Source organism: Leopardus geoffroyi, chromosome C3 (assembly GCF_018350155.1).
Source record: "Leopardus geoffroyi isolate Oge1 chromosome C3, O.geoffroyi_Oge1_pat1.0, whole genome shotgun sequence".
NCBI lineage: Eukaryota > Metazoa > Chordata > Mammalia > Carnivora > Felidae > Leopardus > Leopardus geoffroyi.
Window position 1 is genome coordinate 143,491,099 of NC_059338.1, and position 9,560 is coordinate 143,500,658.

Genomic DNA, 9,560 nt, shown 5'->3' on the forward strand with positions numbered 1-9,560 from the left:
CAGGGCACACATCAGAATGATTATAATCTAACACAGATTCATCACCCTCATGTGGATGAATTCTTTACAGACTATGGCTGAGAATGCGCCCCCTACCGTGCCTTGAGGTCAATGGCTCCCTAGAGTCCCAGCCATCCATTTTCTCACGGAGAACAAGTGGGAGAGACACCACTTAATGATTAATAAGCAGGTGGAAAAAGTTGTCTTTATCAAAAATTGAATGCAATGTGCAGAAAGATCTTTTCTGTTCCAAATTCCTGATACCAGCCCTCATAAACCCATCAAGCATCCATTTAGTCTTTTACTATTAAAGGGAAAGGAAACATCTCTTTAAGCAGACGAGGTCCACTCAGAGCTCATTCCCCACTGTGAATCTGTTTTCTGTTCCTTGTACTCTTTCCTTTGTGTCTCAGAGAGTTGTGAAGCGTTCACATAATTAATCCATGAGCCCAGCCTGGACCACAGGAAGCCTCGTGCATTCTTACCTCCCTTGCAAATGTGTTGTTTTTCTTTTTCCTTCTGGATCACTTATGTCACTAAGAAGTGAATGGCACCAATAGACGAGTGGGGCAATATAAAGAAAAGTTTTGATCAAAATGTTTGAGTCAGTTGTTCTGAGAAAGCATAATTTGTGGGGCAGCATTTGTAGCTAGAGATCTGGATCGCAATGACTACTGTTGGCGTGCCCATAACGTGATTTAGGAGCAGGTGTAATAACCCACATCATTTTTGAAACTGTGGGCCCATATTTAGGGGCTGACAAAATGGTCTCTGCTAATGGAACATCAAATGTTAGTGTGTTTTATTGGCTTCTTTCAGTTAGAACAACTGGATACCTCGGAATATATATTGACAGATAGTCTGGAAACTACAGACAAAGTCTCTAGCAATCCTGAAATTTAGAAGATAAAGCATTTGACAATTCAAGCAGGCATCAAACCATCAGATTACCCTCAGTCACATTTTTAAAAAATGTGATTTGATCGTGTGTTGAATTGTTAAGGTTGAATTCAGTGGAAAAGCCACACAATTACTTTCGTTTGTTCAATTTTATTTCACATTATCTTACATAAATCATTACTTTTATGAAAATAGAGCTAGTAGACCATCTAACGATCAAACGATGTATCTTAGTGTCCATAATAATTGCCTCCAGAATTCAATTCCCACTTATTTCTACTTTTCCAAAGTCTTCCTATTTAAAAAAACATTTTTAATTGGGGCGGCTGGGTAGGTTAAGCATCCGGCTTTGGCTCAGGTCACGATCTTGCAGCTCACGAGTTCGAGCCCCGCGTCAGGCTCTGTGCCGACAGCTCAGAGCCTGGACGTTGCTTCAGGTTCTGTGCCTCTCTCTGTCTCTCTCTGCCCCTCCCCCCACTCGGGCACTGTCTCTCCCTCCCTAAAATAAACAAACATTAAATTTTTCTTAAAAACATGCTGAAAACATTTTTTATTGAAGTACAGTTGACACACAGTGTCATTTGGCTTCAGGCATTCAACGTGATGACTGGACAAGTCTAGGCAGCGTGCTATGCTCACAAGTGTAGCTACCATCTGCCATCACGCAACGCCAATTCAGCACCATTAACTGTAATCCCTGTGCGGTGCTTTTTACCCTCGTGGCTTGTTCCTTCCATAGCTGGAAGCCTGTAGCTCCCACGCCCTTCACCCATTTTGCCCATCCCCGCCTCCACCTCTGGCAACCATCAGCTTGTTCTCTGTTTTTATCGGTCTGTTTCTGCTTTCGCTCGTGTGTTTTGTTTTAAAAGCATTCTTAGTTCCCAGTGGTGCTCACAGCAGTTTCCATGCATTACCGACAGACTCCTTGTTGCAACATCATTTGTACATTTCAGTGCAGTCGGAAACCACCCTCTCTCCTCTGCAATCCTATGGCGGTGTGTTTTTGGTTATGGCAACTAATCCCCTCGGACTATTATAGTATGTCTCCCTACCCTGGGAGCTCTCCCTTCATAGGGACAGTCTTATCTGCCTTAATTTCCCCTATGACTTATCATAGTACCGGGCACAGAGTAAGTGTTCAGTAAAACACTTCGGACTGAATTTCCTACCCAAAACCTCAGCACATTGGATTCAGTCATTCTAGGTTCTAGCTGCATCTTCCCCAGCAAGCCCTTTCAGCTAAACTTTCTTAAAAGAACATCTAACACATCAGTTCATATACTGGATCCAGAGCACAGGTGTCATGGTTATGATACAGGCTTGGAGATCAGGCAGCTTGTGACCAATATAAGCTGGTTCACTTCCTGGATAGCTGAGTGATCCTCTCACTGCGCCTTTGGTCCTCCGTGGGTCTGATGATCTCGCCTGGTTATTGTGAGGGTTAAATAAGGCAGTGTGCTTAGTATATCAGGTAGGACCCGTAAGTGTTAGATATTATTAACAAAAGAACTTAAGACCACAATTATCAAAGGCTGTCACTGAGCACTTGACACTGATCTGCGGACAGTTATCTGTTTGTCAGGTATCAACCAGTTTAAATCAGTTGTACTAAGCGTCATTTCCTAGAGAAATAGATTTAAAATGTGAAAGATATATTAGCTATTTTTTATAATCGATACCTAAATTTTTTAAAGTTTATTTAGACAGAGACAGAGCTAGTATAAGTGGGGGAGGGAGAGAATCCCAAGCAGGCCATGCACGGCCAGCACAGGGCTCAATGCAGGGCTTGAACCCACAAAGCTGTGAGATCATGATCTGAGACAAAAATCACGAATCAGACACTTAACCGACTCAGCCACTCAACTGATACCTAAACTTATGTCATCATCACACAGGGTTATAATCATGCAGAATTGTGATCCATTTTAACTCTTTATGCCATAATTACCTAATTTCAACATAGATTTTGTAGATGTTAAACCTGTAAATGGTAGATAATTCAAATTGTTAACATTAGTGTTTTTAAAATTAGTCACTATTAAAACCTGATTATTGGTTGTGTGGCTCTATGTTAGTGGACATTGAAAGATGCACAAAATTGAAGACATTTGTCCAAATTAAAATTAGAACATGTAGCTCATATGTTCTAAATGAACATGTTTGCCTCTCCAATAATAATTTCATTATCACCAAGTTACAGGATAGAGTTTTAATTATGACCTTTATATCAGTAGAAGCCATGTATTTGGGATTAAAAACCTACTGCTTTAACTAGTCTAGTTAAAGACTGTGGCTTGATACATTCTGGGCTCCAACTTTTATAAAAACCAGAGAACACTCCTAATAACACTTTTCTAATTTCATGGTTCAATGCACAGTCAGTAAAGATTTAAATAATTCAGAAAGAAAGCCTATTCTCTTTCTTTATTAGAAGTTTGAGTCAGGCAAATTCTTTGACATTTAATAGGTTTTTAACCCTTTTAATAACTTTTTATAATGAAATTTATTGGCAGTTGTTTTAGAGAAAGGGTTATTATATTAGCGTGAATAGCAGTCACTAGTTTTTATGATTAGTTTTGAGACCTTGACCTTATAGGACTCAAAGTGTATAAAAGCATAAATGAGTAATGTTAATATTAACGAAATTAGGTATACCCACAATTATGAAGACTGTATATAACGATATTCATCCCATTATGTAACATGCTATAAAATTTTGGCAGCCAAATATTTGAATTTTTTAATTGTTTTAAAGGAGCTTAAGGTCACTTACAGAGTCAGACACTTTAAAGGAACTGAAAGACATGGTAATTTTCCTGGACTGATTTTACCAAATTATTAATATAATACTCAATAGGAGAGGATTTCTAGCCTTTTCCTATCTTGGTTTCATGCTATTTTAAATGTTTTATAATACATTATTAAAAGGATTATTGGAAGATTTCCATAATAAAATACCAATTTAAAATTGTACTTTTCTTCAAGTCCCCAATAACCTAGGAACATACAAATATTCTGCATAAGAAAGCTATCGGGCCCAAGCAGAATATAAGGTTTTAATTTTGCTTCTTGAGATGTACTTTTAAGTGAATGTCATGTGTATCTAATGATTTAAGAGCCTCTAAAAGAACTCAAATGTCACTTTCTGAACTGATGTTAAGAAGTCAATATTCCACTTGACATCTCCATTTTTACTAGCATCCCATTAACATTGCAGTGGGAAGTATGAAATTCAGTTAAATTTTCAGGTTTAAATATGGTATAAAGAACCATTTCAGCTGACTTGTGATGCTATAAATACACAGAGCTATTTCTCGTAGATAAACCACAAATCCCATAGGGCGTGTCTCGTAGCATTTACCAAATTCCTTGTCCCCTATCTTTCCAATCCATTCTTTTTGTTCCCATGCACGCAATCCTTTGAAAGTATTCTGAAAATAAGGCGCATTATTCAGTCCCTTCTTTTGGCACATCAAAGCAGAGATGTGAACAGATATTAGCATGTTTGAGTACACTTTAATATAAGATTATAGTTCCGTGAACAAAGCGCTGCATCCACTTTGTGGTGCAGACGCAAAAGGAAAGGCGCGATCTATACGAATAAAGGGTTTCATCGACTCACATCACAGGTAGACCCAGTGCCGACTCATAGACTCCTTTTACCAGAGGTGTACTACCAATTCAGGTATTTGGGGAACCAGAGAGTCGACCAGATGGTCTCCTAAACCCTTTCGGATGAGACAAAGCTTTTAGTCGGTCTTCATCGTATGCCATTAATTGGAATTATGAGAGATGCTCTTTGTCGATTAAGAGTCAAGCTTGCCTGTTGTACATTTGCATGTTTCTTTTATTTGAGCCAGACAGAAGAGTCCTGTCAAGGGCACACTGGAGCACAATGTCAGCTTGTTAATACTGACGTTGATAGTTTAACAGTAACAGTAGGAGGCGAATAGTGTTGGCATGAAGCAATCAGAAATGGATGCCTCAATTTGAGTGGAAAATATCTTGCCAACTGTGTGTCACTATACCCCATAACCTTCTGGCCAAGGTTGTGATCCAAAGAGGGGATTATATGTCCAGAGTTTAATGGGAGAGAAGAGTATACTGTGACCTGGAATACCTTTTTACGCATTTAATTTTTTTTGAACTTTGTAGCTACCAGTTAGCCTGTTAGCTGTGATTGGGAAGCTATTAAAATCCGGGTTATAAGTTCAACCTTTATCTGGGCTACTGACTTTCTCACAGTGAAACCCTGTGCTCTCTGACATAAGCTGCCCAGCTTATCCTGGAGACGATCTCCACGGATGCAAGCTTTTGGCTACCAGAATGCCTGGTCACAACTATGTCAGTGGCTCACCAAGAACTAGGACTAGTTGAGGAAAGTTGACTCCAGAGGATACCAAAAGATAAACATCTCCATCTTCCACTCAAGGTGACCCGGGTGGTCAAAAATAGGTTTACATTTGACAGAACATCTTCATAGTCTTTATTTTAACCCATCCTCGAGCAAGCATTTAAGGTCAGTACACTTCCCCCTCTTGAAAGTGAGCTGCATGAGGACAGATTTCAGCGTGCTCACTCGCCATGGTTAACGTGGCCCCTACTGCAGTGGCTGGTACAGAGTCGGCACCAATAAATAGTTGTTGTTGAAAAATCGTTGTCCCTAGTTTAGAGGTGGAAAACGAGAGGCAATTCAGTTAAAAGTAAGATAGATCATTCGATTCAGAGTCAGCCCGATGATGTCATGAGCAAGCTCCCCTCTACGATGGCACACTGCCTCACATCTAGAAAAAGGAAGAAAAAAGGAATTTTTAAAAATGGCGTAAAGTTGCTTGTCCGGTTGGTTATACGGATCAATCCAGATGCACACACAAGGGTGATTAAGATGCTTTCTAGATCTAGCGGATGTGACAGAAATAGAAGTCAAGTTTGGTTACACAGGGGCAGGACCTGGCAAAGACGATGAGGACCTTGGGAAGTTGGGGATCCCCCCACACACACCCACACACACCCCCACTGTGGCTATCTGCCTTTCAGCATCTGATCTTTGGTTCATGCCTGGGAGAGCATACACAAATTTAATTGATTAAATTGAAAATTGGTGAAATGATCTTTAGCCAGTATAATTATTGGCCCTGACTTTTAAAACTTTCAATGGTGTTTTCCTCTAACACATCAAATCCCTTGAGTGATAAGGGTCCCATTCATGGAAGAGGCCATAATGAGGGAGAGACCCCAGTCTGAGGGAGGAGGAAGGTTAGGCATTATGGAAGTTCCCATGGGCTTGACCATTTGTTTTATTGAGGTAGTTTTCATCTTTCCCTATGATGGTGGTTCTAGAAAGTGCTATGTCTTTCCATTTGGCAAATATCTAATGAATTGTACTCCAGAGCTCTTGCTTTCCTGTGATAATTAGTTTTATAATTACTATTTACCCTAACTAAACTACAAATATCCCATTTTAGTGTTTTGTGAAGAAATCTGAGCCTTGTTTATTCACATTGTCTTTTGGAACAAAATTAGATTCCATCGAGTTATTCTGACTCAATATTGAAGATACAAATACATGTTCATGAAAATATCCAATCTTTCCTTTGAACTTCACTTTTCCTAATCTTTAAAACTATAGAATGTGCTTTGCATATGTATTTTCCAGATTTCCCCTTTTGACATTATCAATGTTCAATGTCAGAAGTCTAATAGCAAAACTGTCGAAGTTTATTTAAATTACACATTTCTAAATAATAAATAGAACACACATGGAGATCACCTCGAAACGATTTATTTAATTTGTTTGGACAACAAATAATTTAGCTCTCTCTTGGAATATGCACTTAGGACAATAATACATAAAATTTGATTATTAAATTTAGCCACGCATTCATTCTGGTGTATACATTTACATATTAATTGAATCCCTGGCAAAAGTATGTAATCAAATTGGGAACTTAAATAATATCAACATTTACATTCTTCTCGTAGACTCGTAGAGTGCATTATTCCTGAGAAAAACGGGAACTACTTGGTCTTCCTGGCCTGATTGATCACGTAAGGCTCGATGTGCTACCCACAGCAGGCTCAGAAGTTTTTCTTTAGATGCTAAGGACGGTATGTGTTTGATAGAACCGAGAGTAAGCCCTTGTCACAGCCTAAGCCAGCAGGGTCCCCTCATAGCCCCGGGGAAAGCGCTCAACAGTGAAGGGTATCAAATGCTGACAGACAGGGGTAAATGGACGAGCTTCATAGATTCCTCGCGTTCTGCTGTTCCTGCTGCAACTGGCACACGTCCAGGCCTTGCCGGCAAAGACCACAGAAAGCAGCAGCTGGTAAACCACATTAGCAAATAAGGCCTCGGGGCTCCCCATGTTCCAGGCTCTGTTCACCAACTGCTATTCACTCAAACAGCTGGATCAGGGCAGAGAGAGCCAAGACGTCATTAGGGTTTTATGTGTACAACTGTTTTGATATGGATTGTCGGCTAGAGGCAGAGATAATGATAGCTTTCAAGGCCTGCGTGTTGGGCCGGGAAGGGATGCTGACATTTGAAAGAAGAAAACAGACTCTGCAAGGATGGTGAATTCGCACGGTCTCTAACACTGAAATGCAGGCCTTCCTTTCTTCCGGTGCCGTTCGGGTGTGCAGTCTTCACACCGTCCGGTCATTGATGCGTTGCTCCAAGTGTTTGGTTTTTGGCTTTGGGTTGCTACACCAGAACATTGCTCATTTTTTAAAAATAATCTGAAATGAGCTACCTGGGATTCCCCACCCCCCCCCCGCCCCGCCCCTTTAAAGAAAATCCAAGGAGAAGACAGTGCGAACGCCCTCTGGAACATGTATCAAATAGTATACCTGAGGTCTCCCGCTAGAGCACTGTCCTCAATCTGGAGCTTTTAACGCTGTCGGTAGTGGGGGGGAGCGTGGTGTTAGGACCAAGCCCCGGATCACAAGGCAGGTCATGAGGGAGAATACACAGTATCTGCTTTGGTTTCCTAAGTGATTTTAACTGAGCTTTTGCTCTCCATTCATGGAAAAAAGGTTTTGAAAGAACTCCGTTGACATCTTCTCTTCATCGTTGTAATCCTCCTCCATTATTTTCATTGACATCCCGTAATTGTAGGACCACATCAGTCCTCAGCAGCAAACTGTAAAATTTAAGGAAACAGTTGTGATTCTCAGGAAAAGTGAAATTTAGCACCCATTTTCAGTGGATTGAGTTTCCCCAAAGGGAAGATAGATATTAAGAGCCATTCAAAAGTAAAATGCTAACAATACCGAGGACTTTTAGCCAAGGAAAAATGAAGTTCACTGGGTTTGAAATAAACAAAATGAGAAATAAACACAGCAGAAAGTAGCTTGGAGATGCTCGAGTCCTGGGAAGTTAGCAAATGAAGTTCCCAAAAGATCAAAGATGTCTAATACTGCTCATGGGAAGCCCGCATCATTAATCTTAATTGTACCTGGCCTCAACATCTAGTCAGTGTCACTCAAGAAATCTATGTCATATTATATATACCTATGGTCTGCCATGATCTGTCCTAGATACTAGGGCTACACTAGTAAACAAAAGAGATTCTATCCCTGCCTTTTTGCACTTATAATCCATGAGGGTCTATCAGTTAAGATTAGGTTGAACCTCACGTAAAAGTAAACTCAAAATGACAATAACTCTAAAAAAGACAGACATTTACTTTCCTTTCACTTTAAAGACTCCCACAGTAAGTAGATTGTCCAGGGTCTTGTAGTTTCAGAATAATCAAACACTCAAACATCTTTTTGTTGTGCCGCCAACGTCCTCAAGGCGATGCCTCTTGGTTCAAGACATTTTCCCAAGCTCTAGCGATCACACCCACAGTTTTGCCAGCAGGAAAGAACAAAGGACGGTGAGCCTTTCCCTTTAAGGACATTTCTTGGAAGTACCCACACAATACTTTCACTTATATTTCATTAGCCAGAACGCGGTCACATGGCCCGACAGAGTTGCAGATGAAGCTAGGAAGTGCCCTTTGTTGGGTTTCTGCCACAAAGGGAAACAGACATTATTCAAATCGGGACTGATGTTAGATGCAGCTCACTGGAAAAAGAGAAAACTCATCAAACTGGTTAGTCGGTTTCTACAGATAGTACTCATTTCTTCACTTATATACTGACTCAGCAAATATTTTTTGAATACTCGGAATGCCTAATTTAATTAAAAGAGATCTCATGAGGGATTGAAAAACACATTAGTCACATTAATGTGGAAAACACACTAATGAAGAATACTGTCTAGGAGATGCATACATAGTAGACTAAGACATCTACAAGTGGTGTCCCATAAAGAAAGTATAGACAAAATGCTTTATCAGTTCAGAAGAAGAAGGTTCTGGAAGATTTGTAGATGAAGTGACTTTTGAACTTGACTTTAAACTGTATTTAAGGTTTAAATAGTATCAATATGGTAATAGCATTATGGAATTGAGAAAAGCACAAATATGTAGAGCAGATTTCATTTCTACTTTGATCTTTGTTGGTAGAGAGACCTGAGATCATTTAAACTCTATTATCCTCAATAGACTTGTACAGAGCAGCCATTTCTATAGGGCTGCCTCAAAGGGGAATAATAACGCTTGACAGATAAAAGTACTGAACAAACCACAGATCACTGAGCAAAGTTTGGGGTT

The 9,560-nt window shown here is 40.0% G+C and overlaps 1 protein-coding gene across 3 annotated transcripts in view; it reads left to right on the top strand.

Annotated features, from left to right (window-relative positions):
- TOX (thymocyte selection associated high mobility group box) overlaps positions 1-9,560 on the top strand; it is a 310,553-nt gene that overhangs the window by 246,526 nt on the left and 54,467 nt on the right. The gene's annotated exons all lie outside the window — the stretch shown is intronic.